The following is a 19,455-nucleotide window of genomic DNA, read 5'->3' as shown; positions in this document are numbered from 1 at the left end:
ACAGGTATTTTGCACTTCCTTGGATTATTTCCAAAATTCGGCACGTCCGCAATTTTGGTGTAAATATCGCCCAGTAAAATTCTACTTTTTAGTTTGCTTTTTTTGAGCTACCGTTTTTACATAATCACGAATGAAGAGAGAGAGAGTGAGAGATTGCTAGCATATATAATCCGCTAGTAAATTTCTCTCAGAATTTCGTGAAAACTTTAAATAATGGTGATAAAACATTAGGTTAATTTTCATCATTAGTTTAATCATTAGGTTAACATTAGGTTAATCTATCTAGATAATACATTTGTAAGTTATCATGTTCACATGCGCATGAATGGATACCTCTCCTCTGTGATGGATTTCGTACAAAATACAAAGAAAATGCACAGTTTCGGTGTAGAGAAATAGTTCGCACATTCATATGTATGCAAGTGTGGTAGACCAAACAGTAATAAGTTACATAAATGAAATTTGACACTTGATCTTTTTACTGGAATTGTATTATGGGGGGGGGGATTGCACCTTTATTAGGGAGTATGTGAGAATGTTTCGGGGAGATCGCTCCTCTTGGTAATTTATACCATGCTATCCAGCTGAAACCAGTTTTTACCTCCTAATTCTTACTTAGCTCTTAACTAGGGAGGTGCGGTATCTCAAACCGCTAAGGATGGGCTTTCGGTCACTCCTATTCTATTTTTAGCTCAATCGAATGGATTAAACCTGTAGCTTCTTGTTTCGTGACCTTCACAACACGTGCTCTTTTTCAAACATTTTCAGCGAATACTTTAAAAAAATATTTCAGCTATTTCTTTGCCCGACGTTTGTGAGACCGCACCTCCTTTTTAGTGTTTCAGTATTATACAAGGCTTAGCAGTTGGCTCGAAAACTTGGTCCTCAAAATATCACCCAACCTACTGATCCTAGTTATGCTAAAAAAAAACCTAGCAGAGGTAGAAAAAAAACCCCTTTAAATGAAGCAGAAAGTTATATTAGGACGAGGATAATTGTACAGCAGAATTTTTCGATGAAAGTTCGTATTCGACTGATTCTGATATGTATGTTCAAACATAATTAATATTTCTAATCATAATGTATCTTGAAAAATTTCTAAAATATATTAATATACCATGAGAAATATCTACAGAATTTAGAGGCTGGATTTCGTACTAGTGCTTAACCTGTGTGTTTGAAATGCCCTCGAGCTACGAACGTTCAGAAGTTTCTGCATAGAAATGATGCCGACAGAAAAAAGGGTCAATTTTACCCATTATCAGTTTTTTTTTCTTCATATAATTGTTGAATTTTTCATTATAGTGTTTTCTATATACATTTGTGTACTGGAAAAATATATATAATTTAAAAACTAAAGAGTAATATATTTTTTCAAGAATATCATTTGTTGCAACATGTCATTTGAGAAGAAAATGTACGTTGAAACGCAATTACTTTTCTCAATGATAATATATTTTGAAAAGTTTCTAAAATATATTTACACATAAGAAAAATATCTGTAGAATATATTGGCCGATTTTCATACTAATACGTTCATTATAAAATTTAATTTGAGTGAAAGAAAATGCGATCTCGTAGATCACACCTCCCAGTTTAGCCGTAAATTTTCACCTCCCCAGTTAAGGGTTGAAACAAACAAGCAAAGCATTTTTATGTTTAAAAAAATTGAGCCATCTTTTATCAAGCATTGTTACTTAAAAAAAATTCAAATCTGTATATTTAAAAAAACAATTATATCTACCTATATCAATGAGAATCTTCAGACACATGCTCTTTTTTTATTGCTTATTTAAATTGTTTTTTCTGAAGTCACCAGAAAAATTTTCGGACATTTTTAACGCTTGTACCACTTTGCTTCGTTTTAATGAGATACACGGGAGATTAAGGTGAAATTTAAAAACTGTAGACTGCTGCGATAAGAATACATTCTGAGCTATATTTTAAAAGAAAAAAAATACTTGAAACACATATTTTATAAAAAAAAATACTTGAAACACATATTTTATAAAAAAAAAATACTTGAAACACATATTTTATTAAAAAAAAAAAAAGCAAACCTACACACAAAAATATTTTTTTTTGTTGCCAAATTTAACAAATATAACCCGCCAAAATATAATCTACTATTTCGGTAACACAAATCAGCTGTAATTTATTTTCATGTAAGTAAAAAAAAAAAAAAAATTGTACTAGGTGAGACTGGAAGACAACTGAAATATTTTTTGAAGCTATCATCGGAATAGATAGCGCACCTCGTTATATGAAATTCGCAAGCTGCAAAAACAAACGAGAAAAGGAATATTTCGGTTTGACAATATCAAAATATTTTTATGTTTTTGTAGCAAAGCAAAGCAAACGATTTTATACTTATTCAAAAAAAAGAAAAGAAAACAATCTTTGATGTAATAGTGGCAAATAACTTTATATAATTAATGCTATTATTACATATAAACACAATATTTTAACGACTAATATTCTGGAATGACTACACGATTTTCTTTCAGATTGCTTCTAAATTTAATGAAATAAAATCTATCATTTATTAAATGTTACTTGCTCTGTAACAGAATTCTGTAATTTCTGTTTAGATAAAAAGAAAGAAAATGATATTTGTGTCCTTTATTTTGTAAATGATATCTTTTGCGAATCGTTTACAACGATTTACAAGAATTCCAGTGCACTTCTTTCAATATTTTTTGCAAAAAAGTTATCCAAAGAGATCTCGATTCAAATGAAAGATTTTTTGCAAATCTGAGGACGAATGCAATATATGGAGATTTCTCCTCATTAGCTGTAAAAACGAGAGATGAGAAATGTAAGTAGTTTCGTTTAGTAGTTTTCATTTAGTAGTTAGTACGCATTCAGTAGGTTCATTTAGCAAGTAGTTTTAAACATTATCTTAAACCATAACGAAATTACAGGACCTTGTGACACAAAATCCTACAATAATTCGATTTCTAATAACATGCAATTCAAATGGCAAAGAGTCTTGATTCTATAATGAATTGAAAACTAGTCATCATCGTTGTTAAATCGACTACTGCACCTATTAGTTTTATGTAAATATGATTAAAATAATTGAGTGAGTTAAATCGCTTCAGTGTCAACCAACGTAATAATGAAAGCATTTTGTATGTATAATATATTGAGTTTATTGCTTTTATACTGAAATGCAGTGTTAAAAGATTCCATCAAAATTTATAAAAGCAGTTTTTTTTTTTTTTTGCTACTTTTAACTGTTGTTTAGTTTTAAAATTTATTTTTCTGTAACTCGTATATAATACTGTGTACAGTTTAGAAACCATTCATTTTGGTAGTGATGTTAAATATTCAACTGTGTTAACTGAAATTAATAATTTCGAATTTTAAAAGAGGCATTAAAAGGTTTTTTTTGGTTAGGTGCTGTTTTTTCAAGTACAAGATTCTATTTTATTTCCGTTTATGGATTTGCCAATACTTGGGAAGAAGTATTACCCCAAAATATAATCTATTCCATCATTTCTTATTTAAATAATACTGTTTGTTTATGTCTATTTATTAACCAGTTTTGGCAACCAGAAAGTTCGCGAATCTCCTATATAAAACTTGACGTTAAAGATTTTTTAAACAAAGTACTTTTAAAAACATGAAAGAGTAACAGATGCAAAAGCGTTTTATTTCAATACATTTGCGCTGTCCTATGCACAATAAATTTGCACTGTAGGGGACGTCATCATTTCTGATATAGTCGACTTTCTTAACATTATACTGCTTAAGCGACAATCTATCTAAAATTATATTTTATAATTTCTATTTATTGAAAAGAATTAAGGAAAGTCTTTCTTCCAAAGGAAGAGAAATCATAAAATTGAATAATAAAAATCACCGAAACAATGGAAACGGTTTGAATTAAATCTAATGTTGAAAATAATACTGTTGTTGAAATAATAATAATGTTGTTGAAAATAATAATGTTGAAAATAAGTTTTTTTTAGGAACTTAGTAACATTCTGGAATATTTTATGCAATAACTAAACTGATATTTAAAAGATAAAATTTTTTAAAATGGCATAGTAGTTATGTCATTTTTAAAATTAATGATAATGATAAGTTAATGAGTCAATATGATATAATGATATTTTTTAGCTTTAACATTTTCATGAGCTATAAGATTATGGAAGAATGGCAGATTATGGAAAATGCTTATGCTAAATGCTTATATTATGGAAAAACCAAAAACCGTGCCAAACAAAACCAACCCGAAGCTAGAACCTTGTTTAATTTTTAATTGTAATTAACATCTAAAAAAAACTCGTTTGGAGGTACATATATCCAACTCGCAAAGTAGATGTGTATCAAGATTGAAAGGTTTAAATCCAGTGATTTGTTCTGTAGTGCGCCAACGCCCGTACTGCCATCAAATACGCGAAAATAATAATTTGTTTAGTTGTCAAGAGTGGCTTTGAGTTCTTCCGACAGATAGTCAAGATCTGCCCGACGAAGGGGGAAGGGGAGGAAGGGGCAAAGTTTGTCCGGCGGAGGGGCTCGACTTGCTGTTGAATAGTAGCCTAACGTTGGTGATCCTCTCACATTTTCGCCAAAACTTTATTTATTTTTCTACTTGAATATCCGTTGTGTGAATGGAGTGTAAAAATATTTTAAAAAATCCTGTAGATAATTTTTTTTCCTTCTATGTAGCTTATTATACGAGTCGAACATATTTCAGAAGAAATAACTATCTCTACTTCAAATCGTGTAACTCCTTTTACTTAATTTGAGCAATTTGAAATTTATCTCAGGTTCCAACAGAAAATAGAAATAGGATTTGGTGATCAGTTCATTAATCTTTGAGTCCATATGTGGTAGCGCGTTGTTTGCACATCTCAGTTACTTTTTCGTATACGAAGTACACATAAAATATTGTGATCGTCAAAAAATTCGAGTTTTGAAATTTTTACCATTTGTCCATTTGTCTGTGATGAAGATAACTCAGAAACGCTTTGAGCTAGACAGATAAAATTTGGTATATGGTCATTAAAACAAATTTGTAGATTTCTGTCAAAAAAAAAAAAGCAAAAAAGAGCAAAGCCTATTCGGAAGAAGTTTGTCTGTCCAGCCGTTAACACGACAGCAGCCAAATGAAGAGAGTTTGAAAAATAAAATTCGTTACACATATTTAATATCTATAGTGTAGACACATACTATTTTGAGCCAAATTCAATGAGAGGTTGACCGTGTGTCGGTTTGTACTTTCAGAAATATGTAAACGCTATCATTCGAAAACGCAAAGACTTCCGCACTTCAAATTCGGTATGTGATTTTGTGACTGTAATCGCAGTTCTATGTCAAGTTTTGGCTTCAATCGATGGAGGAAAAATAGGTAACTAATATTTATTGCAGAGTATGAGAGAAAGTTTTGAATTGATTTTGCAGTATTTTACCATTTTTCTTAGTGAATTCATCACAAGGATTTCATATGTAAGAATATTAAAGCGATATATTTAAATGTGAGAAAAACATTTAAATATTTACAAATATATAGAGCTGTTTTGTATTCAATCCCGGCTATCCAATGCTACATTTTATATTAAGAAAATAACACTTTTAAATGATGACAAATATATTACAAAACTATATAAGCATAAATGGACGAACTTTTTAATTTTGTTGTGTTACATAGTAAACCAAATCACGATAGTCGGTCCTGATGATATTAATACAGTTGAATTTGGTTTTTGGAAACAATTTATCACACATTTCTCCTGATACAACATGATGACAGTAGGCTGTAAACATTTTCTACTATATAGTGTGTATCTAATTGTTTTGAACTACTGTTGTTCAATAAAAAGATCACGAGACTTTGAAGTCTCCTTTTGAACCATATAGTGCATATATAATATTTAATAGTTCTAAATAAACTGAATCATTTTTCAGATGCACATATTGACACTGATAGAGTGCAAGCAATATTAATCAATCTATTCTTTTCAAAAAGTGCGTCGGCAAATCAAGAAACGTACTGTTGCAGATGTAAAAATGTTTTCGGTTTAGACGCATTCTGACTTCTTGCAAAAACGAGATACACTTCCTTCAGATCGATTTTCAAATCTTGTAATTTATTGTTACACAAATGACCAAAAGCAATGATATCACCAAAAGCTTCAAAAACGTTGGCGACTGTCGTAGCACTAAGGCTTCTACAACGGCATCCAATACTTAGCTTCGATATGCGTACAGTAAAGCTCGCTATGCGTAAAGAAAGTTGCCATTAGGGAGAAAATTTCAAAAGCTTTTTCTTAATGATCTTCCTCCCTCTCCCTCCACAAGATATTTCTTTGTTCCAATGGAGGACCCGGTCCTACTCCCCACATACTGATGCCTGTCAAACTGTTTTGATCGATTTGTTACTGTTAAAATAATGATACAAATGTAAAATGAACACTAAAATAAGGATATAAATAAACAATTAATGGCTAATTAATGACTATTAATGGCTAAACTATTAACAATATTATTGAACAAAAGTAATCTTATGATAAGTATGACTAATTACAACATTGTTGTTCATCAGTTTCGAAATTCAAAAATTGATTTTTTTTTTAAATATAATTTCATAAACATCACTGAAAATATCCTGGGTAAAGCGGTAAATAAAATGATGTAATTAAACATCACAGTATTAGGAAATGTATAAATAAACTAACACTTAAAACTAAAAAAAAGCAAAAAAAGCATCAATATCATTTAAAAATTATTAATTAATTAATTGGTTTCTTTTTAGTCTAGACTAGAGAGAAATCGAATCCTTGAATCTAAATAAGAAACAGAACTAACTAATCCTTTTGCCGAGAAAACAAGTATTAGAACTCAATCTTGCAACTCATTTTGTGGAAACCATGCTGCCATCTATTGTACGTCTTATGAACTATATTATATCTTCAATTTCTAAAGATTATAAATTCAAGTACTATATGAATTAAAAACGGACCAGGGAATTTATTTTGATGAATTTTTCCTATCTTTTTAGTGTTTATGCTTCTTTAAGAAACTAATGATTAACAAAAAAGATAAAATATTGAACTCTTTTAGTGAAATGAATTCATTTGATACGGATATTGTACTTAAGGAATAGGTAAAATTTTGTGATAAAAATGCTTAATAAATAGGGAAGATTTTCGTATAAGTGAAAATATGAGAAAAATGTTGCAATATAGTAATTTAAAAAGAGCAGAAATAAGTTGGCGGAAAAAACATAACCCGAGGCACCGGTGGGATTCGAACCCACGATCTCCTGTTTACTAGACAGGCGCTTTAACCAACTAAGCCACGGCGCCTCGCGTGTGAAATTTGTTTAGAAATACATAAATTGGATATGCTTTATAAGGCAATGTTTTAAGTAAAATGCTTTTTAAGGAACAAATCAAATGTACTAGCTTTTATTTTCAAATTATTCATCTTGAGAGTAAATAAAAATAAACAAGAACTGTAAGGGAAAACAACTTTTTTATTTCACAAACTAATACTTCTGCTGCAAAATTGGAATTCATGTGATCTAATTAACTAAATTTGATTATGTTAAGACCAAATATAGACACTGTTGAAATCAAATGTTAAGGTGCTTGTATTTGTAGCCTTTTATAGTCTAGTCGAATTGGCATGGAAAAATATAGAATATGGAGAAAATACATAGCAGTTATTTTATTGGTTTAAGTTTTTGTGTTGATTATTTAAAATAAGTCTCCAATTTTGTACTCGGTTATGTTAATGACAAGGATGAAAAAGTTAGGAATAGAAATTTGAAACGCCAGATTTCCGCGCTTAAGTAAAGAACTATTAATCTCGGAGGAAAACTTTAAATTATAAATTTATTAATATTAAAGTAGAAGAATATTGCCTAAAGTTACGCTAGAGCTTGATTACGTTAGGAAACAATTATAAATTTGGAAAAAATATTTTTCATTTAAAAAATGAACAAGATTTTTTTTTTTTTTCAATTCCTCTTAAGTACGTATTACATAAAACAAAATAATATGAAGTCGGAATGGTAGAAGAGTAATTATAGGTATTTTTTCGATACATCGGTGTTTGGCCCTAAGATGAATTTTTCAAAAAATAATTAAGATATCAATTTGAAATTTTCGATAGTTATTTACTTCTACCTAGCTAGCATTTATTTTCTGTTTGACTAACTTGGAAAAACCCCGCAAATAGTTTATATATATGAAAATAAAAGGAATTATGAAAAAATAAAATAGTTTTCATTTTTAATATCGTATTAATGAATATTTTTATAGCCGTGTTTACCCTTCAGAACAAAAATAAGGAGATTATAGAATAATAATAATAAAAACAGGGTGAAGCTTTTTAAAAAAATCTTTTTCATCTGCATATTTAAAGTAAATGCGAAACAATATTTTATTAAAATTATATTTTTTTTCGAAATGATATTTTAATATAATTCCCATTGTAAAAATTGATTACAACTACTTTTTATTACTTGTTCTTTTTTTTCATAAGTAATTTATGAACTGGAACTCGTTGAATGATCTCTCACACACAAAAATAACTTTCCTGCTTAAGAGGCGCGTGCAGTTAAAACTAATGAATGGTGTGAAACATAATTCACATACAGATTATGAAAAGCGTTAAGAAAAAATGACTTTAAATAAAGTAGTGGAAGTTCTCGACAGGTCAGATTTCATAGCGGTTGAAACGAAAAAAAAAAAAAAAATCAATAATTACAAGGAAAGCAGGGAGAAGGAATTTTTCAATAATGCTCAATTGGTAGAGAGAGCAGAGATGCATAGCAATAAACAATGCTCTTCCACCATAGCCTACGTATGAAATTTGGTTTCATTCCATTCTTTTATTTTAATTCCAGATAACTAAATAGTCAAGGTTATTTTATCGCGACACTGCATTTTATTTATTACTTGCAATTCTTTAACGTTTTTAAAATTTTGCTCTTTTTTATACATTGCATTATTTTTTCTTTCTCCTATACAAAGAGAAAATATTGTAATTGTTTAAACATTCGAACTCGAAATTTAGTTGTATCTCCACTTTCCAGATCATCCCAAGTCATAAAAACATGTTTTATAATTATATTTAACTCTCGTTCTGTCTATCTAATTAGGGACAAAAAAAAAAGCCGCTTTAAGCAAGATGGATGAAATTTGGTGTATGGACCCAACACCAATTTTTTTTTAAAATCAAAGTTTGAGCGATATCCACTGTGAAGAAGTCTGTCAGGCTAATACAAAATTAGTGAACAAAGTAGCTACAAAACGTAGAGTTAGATAAAATTTAGAACATGGGTTTAGTATCGAAAATGTACATTCGTATCACATTTGGAAGCAAATACTTCAAGAAGTTGAGCATCTAACGGCCTGTATTTCTGCAATATGATAACCTGACTATAATTGTAGTTGAATGTCGAATGTTGGCTCCAATACGTTGGAAAAAATGCTTGCAAAATGCATATTCGGTTTTCTGGTACTTGTGTATCAATCGTATGCCAACCATTAATCGAAAAAAAAAACCATCGCCATATATTGCTTTTTATTAGATTTTTTTTTTTTTTTTTTGCCGAAGACATGCAGTTAATACACAAGTATCGGTTTTCTTTTTTATACTACAGAGCACACAACTCGTATTCTGACGTATTCTGATGATGATTAGGTGTGTGCCAAAAGTGGCGTTACACCGGTAAAAGCTCATAAATAAAATTTTTTAAAAATCGAATTTAAATAGCTATCAAAGAACTAGCTATTTAATTTTTTTTTCATAATTTTGTGTACTAGAAGCAAAAAACAGCCAAAAGAAAAAAAAAAAAAAAAAAAAGAGTAGGCATAAAGAGGAAAAAGTGGAGAGGTCTAAATATCCCAAGCAGAAGAGTCTACATTATATTCCGACAGCATCATTGAAACATAATTTGTAAATAATAACATTTACCGAAGATAGGCAATTTAAATTTAGAAGAAAAAAATAAAAAATAAAAATAAATAAAAAAATTATGTAAATAAACAAAAAAAAGTGAAAAATATAAATAAACAAATAAGTAAATGAAAAAAATAAACAAACAGAAAAATAAATATATACAATGGCTCAGTCTAAGGTAGAGTCCATGAATCAGGAACAAAAGGCCTGATAGAGTTCTTTTTGCATTTTTTTCCTTGTACTCACTAGATACTGTCCTCAGTGCTTGACAAACCAGGAAAAATTATTGTTCAATTTGGAAAATTCTATTTTCATTATGATGTAGGAAGTCCAAAATATTTTGAGCTTCTAAAGTCAATTTATTGCTTAATAGAATTTGGGAAATATTTGGTTGAGGTTTTATAAGTTTTCTCAAATGATGAAGAATATGGCAATGGAAAATATAGTGTGGAATGTCATCATAATCATCACCACATCTACAGTGACAATTTCTCAAACTGTATCTTTTAAGATAATGCGGGCAAAGTCCATGGTTTGCAGTTAATTGGGCTAAATATTTATTGTCGATACATCTATTTCTTTTTACCTGAGAAAAGATACTGAAAGTAAAACGGCCTTTTTCATTATTTTCCCATCTTAATTGCCATTCATCGATGAGAACTTTACGAAGACGAGTTTTGATTGTTCTTTCACATTCTCCAAGGTGTTAGTCAATTGCAGGTTTAAATGAAGCAGCACAACTCGTATGTGGGGGAACTCTGAAAATAAGAATGAGTTTTCGTAACGTTCACGGGCTTGCCGAATGTCCTCAATTTTATAAGCGAGGTAGATAACACATTTGTTAGAAAATATGAGAGAAAGTTTCGAAGAGACCACTCCCACTGATTGAATTGCATTGCGCACTTTGCTTTGTTCATATCACTCACTTTATATTAGGAATGGCTGTTTAGCGAATAGCTTTTTGCTTTCAAAAACAGAATAAACAATAATAATAATAAAATCCAAAGAGTTTTATTTTTTTAGTTTCGCGTTTTGGAACTTTGGGATCGAGAGTGGCAGTGATGCTCATTCAGAATGAGTTAACTTTACTGCTGTTCATTTAGAGTTCCTGAAAATTAAGACATTTGTGGAACTTCAAAACTGTAGGGTGTGAGAACTGAAGAGATTGGATACGAATGCTCAAAATTTGATTTAAAGATAAAAAGAGTAGCAATCATTATTTTTAAAAGAAATTACCCACATATTTCATTTAAAGAATTATCCAAATATTTTATTTAAAAATATATAGATAGTAAAAAAATAAGTCAGAAAATTGATTTTCATACAATTTGTAAATGAAAAAAAAAAAAAAAACCCACGGAATCAAGGTATATAATTTCAGATAATATGAAGTTTTTGCAAAGCACTCATTGCCATTACTTGATTTGATCACTAAATAAAAATAACTTATGTTAAGATTTTATAAAACTTTTCAGCTTTAAAGAATCACGATATAACACGAGCAGTTATCGCTACTTATGTTAAATTATTTTATTATTTTTAAAATTGCACCAAATTATAATTTTTTTCAGAAAGAACAAAGGCAAAATAAGTAACCAGAAAAATAATATAAATTTTAACAATTTTTTTCCCTAAATTTTCAATAGTATTAATTTTAAAGCTGAAATATTCATTATTGTTCTTAGAGGAGCATAATTCTACAAATCAAAGTTTTGAATTATTTTCAAAATATTTATATAAATTTAAAAAAAAGAATACGAATTCAACTAAAGACGTACGGATAATCATATTGAACAGAACTCGATAAAATTTAATATCATTACTTTCAGCAAATCTCTATTAATGTATTTTGAATTGATAAAATCTTGCATTTAATAATAAGGATGGACGATTTTAGCGCAACCATGTCCTCCTTAGGTTCTCCATAATGATAACATAACTGCGCTTCGAAATGGGCTGGTAAATCGAAATTCTGGCATAAAATCTAAATTCTTTTTGACATTGGAAATCTGCATAATCAGATTTATAAATATTTTCAATTTTGATTTAAATCAGTGAGAGTGACCCCCCCCCCTACAAAGTTTCTCACATGTTCTCTAATAAAGGTGACCTCCTCCTTTAATGGATCTTTTTATAATTTTTTTTAAATTATGAACCGTGGGTAAAATAGTGAATGCGACGAGTGATCAAATTTTTATTTTCAGAAATTTATCACATGTGAGTTGCGTGCTTCGTAGCATAATAAACAAAGTCAATATTTATGTATTAGCCACTTGCCATACGCGAATAATAGATGCTAAAGGGCCCAAAAAGCGCGCGATTTTTAACGATTAATGGCTGGCATGCGGTTATTACACAAATATCTGTGCATTTTAGAGACTTTTTTCAAATCAAAGTTTGATGTAGTTATAAGATCATATACCAAATTTCATAGATTTAAGTCATTGGGTCTTTTGAATGATCGCTTATACATGTATTCTAAAGTACAGACAGACATAGGATCAGTTCCTTGACATATTTGAATCTAAATTTGACGAGGATCTACATTTTAGAAGCTAAACTTGTGTATAAGATTTTATTTGTTTAGCTCTATACGCTTTGCGGCTATCGTTTTGACTTTCACTGAAGAATTGGACAAAAAGACTTCATATAAATGGATTTCATTTAGAACAATAGACAGGTAGACAGATAGAAAGACACAAACATTCATTTCAAAAACATCTCTCTCTCTCTCTTTTTCAGATTCAGGGAGGTCTAAAATATATACATTTCGAATTTTTTTGACGATTACAATACTTTTTCTTTGTGTATTTCTATTGTTATTGATTGTAATTCTCTACAGATAATTACTCATTTCTTTCTGTTGAACACCATTTTATTTTCGGACACGTTTTTTGTGCCACTTCATGTAGACTATTACAGATTAGGACACCTCTCACAATCGGGTGCCACGTCTAGGTGCTAGCATCGTTCTTACACACTCTACGTTCTGATACAACAAAGGAATTAACGGAACTTTGTACTCGACAGATACGCCATCCATAGGCGTGAAGCTGTAACATTGATGAAATGGATAAATTGAAATTTTAGCAACAAAGCTTGTCATCTCCTAATGCCAGAGAGTCACGGTTAATAGACGTCAAAAAGCTTCAATCACCGAAGAAACCTTTGCAAATGACGCCTTAAAAAGTTTTTAGGAGCAAAACTTTAAGAAACGAAATTTCTTGGTGGCTAAGAGAGTTTATTCCAAAGGTTTGTTCTATGAATTGAATATTTCAAACAGTGCTCGAGAATGTATTCAATTCCATTTTCCTGGTTACAGGACAGGCAATAAGAGTTGTTATGAAGTACAAATTTGTTCAGTAGAGCTAGATATGGTGCATATTTTGAAGCGACATTTTCTATTATTAAATCTATTATTCTATCTCAAGTGGTTATATCTTCAAATGCAATCCACTCAAAGAATGGGTTTCAGTCCGTGATCGCTTTTACGAGATAATTTGTCTTTTCACTTCAAGAACTATTTGAATGCCTTGAGGTCTAAACTATATAATTTTCTGATTAAATTTTGTTTTCGTTACATTTTTTTCAATCTAATCTATTAATAATTCTCTGGGATTTGATAGATAAGGTTTTCAAGGCTTAAAAGACAAGGAAACAGTCAATAACAATTTTTTTTTCTGGAATTGAGATATCATCCAGGGCTTAAAACATTGCTGAAGCGTTCGTTGTAAAGGAGGATTTAACGGAATGAATTCGATAACCAAAGGATTGTGTGTTTGTTAGGTCTGCCGTTGAAGTGACTACTTGCAATTTAAATGCATCTATAGCGATGGCGAATACAAGACAATAAAAATTATAGATTTTTTTTTAAATAAACCAAGTAGTATTAAAATTTCATAAAACAACTGCAGTTAATTTTAATTAAATTATATTTTAATTAAATTACATTTGATTAAATTATATTTAAATAAATTATATTTATACTCACTTTATAATTTTGCAAGACCAGTCTGTCTAGTATGAGTCATGATCGCTGACTTTATACTTTTATTAATTTTAATTCTGAAATTTAAAAAAAAAACAATTTTCCGTATTGTTTGCTAATAACTATACTGTTGCTAATTTACATAAAGCGATAAATAAATTTTAAATAAAAACTAATGAGGTCCCTCAATCCTAATTAGTTCCTGAAAGAGTTTTTGAAAATTCTTCTTGTTATTAATTATAAATTTATTGCTTAAATCTACTCCATTTTCATGTCTAGAATTTGCAGTGGGATACGATACTTCTCTAAATTTCTAATTAGGCAGTAGCTAGATTAACTAGAAAATCAGTTGACTTTGACAACCTCTAATTAAAGTTAACTAATTTTCTTAAAGGAATTTATTCTAAACTAATTCTGTCAGAACAGCAATTTTTCATAATTTTTTATATCACTCCTCAAATGAGAGAGAATTTTCGCTCCGAGAATAAAACCGTCAACAGAAGACCAATCCTCCAAACAGCTACAGGACTCCAGGGACAGTCCTCCAATCCTTAAGTGACAGGAAGAAGTCCTGTGACTTAAACCATCCTGATTAAAAAGTGGCATTCATTTTAAATTAATAAGTCTATTTCTAGAATAGCATCAGTCATTCAGTAATAATGAGTTCTCTGTAAATATTTTGTGAACGATTAATAGATAATAAAGTCCTTAAATCAAAGTAAAGAATATCTTTCGGAAAATGAAGATTTTTTTAAAAATTTACTACTGGGGACTAGGAAAAGAAAAGACATTTTTTTTTGCTGTTTAAGATAAAATAATGCATTAAAACGATTTACGAATTTAATAAATGGTCATATTGCTCAATCAGAAAATAATTATTATTTTGTTCATTCAGAAAATTATCATGAATATTTGCAATTTTTACTTTTTTGTATACAAAGTATAGAGAAAACATTGTAATCGTTAAAAAAACCCCACGTTTCAAATCTTCCTGAATTAAAAAACACATTTTTAGTATTTTGTCTGTCAGTCTGTGAACACGATAACTCAAAAATACTTTGAGCTTCGAGAAATGAAATTTCGTACATGGAGTTACAATCAAATTTGTAGATTTCTGTCAAATTTTGAACGAAATCTATTCATCAGAAAGCTGTATATTTGACTGTTCAAATGAATTCGCTATCTACAAAATGCAAAGAGCTGGACATAAAATTTAGTACACAGATATAGCATCTAAAATATGGATAGTAATTAAATTTTGAAGCAAATCCGTGAAACCTTTGGTCATCTATCTGTACTTTTGCCTGCATGTAAACACAGTAACTCAAAGACTTTAAAATCAATTAAATTCAGTATATGACCTTGTAACTATAAATGTAGTTTCCTGCCAAATCTTTGTGTCAAACGATCAGCAAAATGCATATTCTCACGATAGATTCAGTAACAAACTAGATTCACGCCAAACATCTATATTTCGTAACTATCGTTCAGCAGGGCCATGCAAGGTATTTGTGGCCTTATTCAAGGTCCACAATTTTATACAGAGAAAGGAGAATGAAAAGCTTATTAGAGAGTATGCGAGTAAGTTTCGGGGAAACCACTGCCGCTCATTAAAATTGGGGCAATAATCCATTTTTCAATAGAATTTTTAATTTAATGATTGCTGGCAAAATTCAACATTACAATCTTTCCTATAATGTTTTGCCTAACACCTGTATCTCAAAATGCGTGTTCAGAAACTGATAAATCATATGAATAAAATATGATTATATTGATTTATTATTAATGGTTATTAACTTTCAGTTATATTAATTTATCATTAATGGTTAATGCAACATCATGACAACGGGCCAGGGTTTGATTCCTATATAATGCTTAATGTTGAGGTGCGTGAGAGTCTGCGTTCCACTTACAAGTACGTTGTTATACAGAGAACCCCCACTTGCAAAAATTAACGGATCCATAGTGAATGATTTCTAACGGTTTTAATTTGTTTATATTAACGTCCCGTTTTTAGAGCAACACTAGGGCTATTTTGGGACAGACCTAGTCATTTTGTGTCTCGGTCGGATGACGAGGACGACATCTGAGCTGGCACCCCTCTCTCTCCAAACTTCCACTATCCCCGACGGATTTAACGTCCACCGGACGCTCTTACACAACCGTTCTTTGGTGGAATCGGGTTTCGAGCCTCAAACCTTTCGATTCCGAAGCCGAGACCTTACCATCAGGCCACCGCGGTCCCACTAATAAAAAGCGAATCCATAGTGACGGATTTCCTACAAGGCCGCTAGGATGAAAGAAAACCGCAAGCATGCGATTAAAAGTCTTGATTTCTTAGTTGCCAAATAAAAAAAAATTGTGAAAAATATAATTTCTAGAAATTACAAAATATTAGATTAATATTAAAACTTTATCAAATATATCTGGGAAGGTATCCTTGCTTTCATTTTACCATTAGATTATTCATAAACATCCAATTTCTACTTCAAAAATATTCTGTACAAGCGATCATGGCTGCAGGATAGCTTGAAGTCGCAAGAGATAAATTAAAACAATTACATTTTTACAAAGTTCACGACACCAAACAACCAAACAGAACTATAAATTCTTATAAATTTCCATTTTTCTGTCATTTAAGAATACACGAATGCAACGAGTGTTCGCAGCTAGTTTGTTCCCAAGCACGTTGTTTTGTTTACCTTGAGTGGCGCCAAACTGTCGAATATGGCAAGAAAAGAACATGTAATGAATGGAAAAGTGAGCAAATAAATTTGTGATAGCAATTAATAGAGTGCTTACCAAACAGGCACACAATTTTTTGTCTCCTTCATTTACGGGCAAATAAACATCAGTTTGTACTTATTAGTAATTCAAAACAAAAGGTGGGAACGGGAGATAAATTGTCTGCCGCTCAATCACGTGATCAGCTTCATTTTTCCAGAGAATGATATTCAGGTGATCGGTTCGTGAATTCATTCCAGTTCAGTCGTGCAAGGTAGGCTAATAAGAAAAATATACTCTTTTTTCCCCTTGATGAACCTTGAAATAAAATATCGTGAAATTGAGTGAAGTATGAATTACATTTTTTCAGATTCTATTATTGCAGCATTTGCTTTCTCTATCAACAATTACGTTTTACTAATTTATGTGTTGTTAATTGAAATGTTTTGCAAGCAAATTTGCATGTTTCTTACAAGAATGCTTGGTTGTAGTGAAAATAATATAGTATGTGTGCTGAGAAAGGATTAATTGCATCTGATTTTTTTTTGTTGCAAATGGACGCTTTATCATCTTTAAAATAAACCTATGCATCAATCAAACGTTTAGCTTTCATAAATAGATAATAAAATCTAATTCGGTTTTGAAATTGACTTTAACAGTGCTCAGGACATATAATTTGCAGGCATAGTTATAATTAAATTGTGGGTGATATATAATACATCCTTCTAGTTTTGTTTTTGCTAAAATTGGTTCCACACGGGGCACCTCGTAATTGTGGATGTGAAGCTTCCGGCATGGTGGTTGATTCTCGCCACCCTTGTGGGTACATGAAATGTGGGGGTCACGCTCCTCCCGTCTATGACGGGACGTACTTCTTTAGAGAAGGGTTGTACTGGGGCCGGGTATGGCTATTGCGGCGGTCATTCAATTTTTTCCATGTGTCTTCCGGTGGGTTGAAGTAGTCAGTTTATAATTTTGTTACAATTGATTTCAATAATTTCAATAATAATAATCAATGATATTTTGTGTTTCATTTATTAAAGACTAAATAGGATTTCTTGCTTCTAGAACCCCGGCATTTCTGAGTACTTTATTACATCACATCTGTAAGACAAGTATTAATTTTGTATCGTTAAATTTTAATTAATTTCATTGTGCCCATAAAAATGTGTCCATGTTGTCTGAATTAGATTGAGCCTATAGAGTTTCTTCCAGTGTTAAAATTTATCTCATTCTCTCAGAATTTAATTTCTTTGCCAGTACAAAGTTGCATTTTTCAGTTAATAAGTTCTGCAACAATAAAATATCAAAGTTTATTTACTGAGTATAAGATTTTGCAAACTAATAAAAATAATAATACATTTTTTAGAAATTTGTATGTGTGATATCATAAAAAGCTACTCCGACTTGTCTCCAAGGCACACGGAAAAATCCAAATAAACCGGACCCCCGCAACAGCATTGGCTGGAACTGAAGTTGTATCCTAAGGTCACCATCGGCTACAGCACAACCTCTGCTATAAGTGGCACGTCCCATAATCAGGTGGGGTTAACCACTCCACACCGTTTCTATACCCACTAGGATGGCGAGAACCAACCACTATACCGGTAGCTGCCTCCATTTCTGAGGTGCTCCCTAGTAAAAATTTTTTACAGAAACATGTTTCTTTAAATTTTACGGAACAATAAAATTCAGTAAATAAACAATTATTTATTGAATATATTACAAATACTTATTTTAACAGTTACTGAAAACTCTGAAAGCAAATAAAAATTTAATCAATCAAAAAACAGTAAAAGTTTTATGGAATTAAAATGTTACATTGATTTCCAATTTCCTACAAGTTTAATGTGGAATTTTTAAAGAGCAATGACTTTCTGTGACGAATTTAGGACTGGGTAGACTAGGCAACTAACTACCTAGGGGTCGTAAGGCAGAAAAAGGCCCGAAATCAGGTCAATTAAAATTTTTATTTTCTTAGTTATCAAATAAAAAAGTTTATGAAAAGTGCAAGTTCAATTGATGATTAAAATAATATTAAAAATGCATCAATATAATTAGTCAAATTCTTATAGGTTTCATTACGTTCACTTTGTTATTAGAATATGTATAAATACCGAGGTGTCTACTTCAGTAATATCGTAGGCAAACACAGATGCCAGAAAATCTGAATCATAGTAGATAAATAGAAAAGGCTTAATTTAAAATAACTCATGAACATAGTAAAAATGTGTTGAACATTAAATTGTTTATTAAATTTACTTTTTATTGAAGTTTATATAAACTAGCAGCCTTTGAAGTCCAGCTTCCTCGCCCATATTATTGATTTTTTGGGTTGTTAAATAATTAATATAAAATGCATTTTTTTTAAAATTCCCCATGTAATTTGATATGACTGAAAAACATAAATTCAATTTAATTAGTTTACTACAAATTAAAAAGAATAAATATTGCGAAATAAAAGTGGAACCTACTATGGAGTTAAGATGGCAAAAGCAAATGATTGAAAATTGCCGAGTGTGTTCAAATTATACCACATCAATTAAAAAACATTGTTACAGATTGTGTAACAAATTGAATTTAAAAATATTATTAAAACTAAGGGAAATATTGAGTTGAAATGAAATTGATATTATTAAAAAAGTAATTCTTTGGGCACAAAGATAATTTTTCCTAAGATAATTGGACTACAATCAAGATTAATGTACGGCAGGCAAAGTTGAATTGTTCGGACAATTTCTTGTCAAATGTAACCGTGACAATTTTTTATTGCAATTCTAGAAACCGTTTGTCACCATTTCTGGCATTCATTCAAGATG

General features: G+C 30.4%; 1 long non-coding RNA gene and 1 other non-coding gene across 3 annotated transcripts in view; both read right to left on the bottom strand.

Annotated features, from left to right (window-relative positions):
• LOC129962071 (uncharacterized) overlaps positions 1-19,455 on the bottom strand; it is a 56,245-nt gene that overhangs the window by 23,942 nt on the left and 12,848 nt on the right. The window contains exon 1 of one of the 2 annotated variants that reach the window (XR_008783877.1): positions 16,715-16,844. The exons of the other annotated variant lie outside the window; for it this stretch is intronic. This is a non-coding gene — a long non-coding RNA (uncharacterized LOC129962071). Of the gene's footprint in view, positions 1-16,714; positions 16,845-19,455 lie in introns of those variants that run through there. 2 annotated transcript variants of the gene reach the window in all.
• Positions 7,246-7,319, bottom strand: Trnat-agu (transfer RNA threonine (anticodon AGU)). The gene has a single exon. It is a non-coding gene; the product is annotated as a tRNA-Thr (tRNA).

The sequence above is a fragment of the Argiope bruennichi genome, chromosome 2 (genome assembly GCF_947563725.1).
Source record: "Argiope bruennichi chromosome 2, qqArgBrue1.1, whole genome shotgun sequence".
NCBI classification, from domain to species: domain Eukaryota; kingdom Metazoa; phylum Arthropoda; class Arachnida; order Araneae; family Araneidae; genus Argiope; species Argiope bruennichi.
The sequence above is the reverse complement of the archived record's forward strand: the minus strand, read 5'-3'. Positions and strand labels throughout refer to the sequence as shown.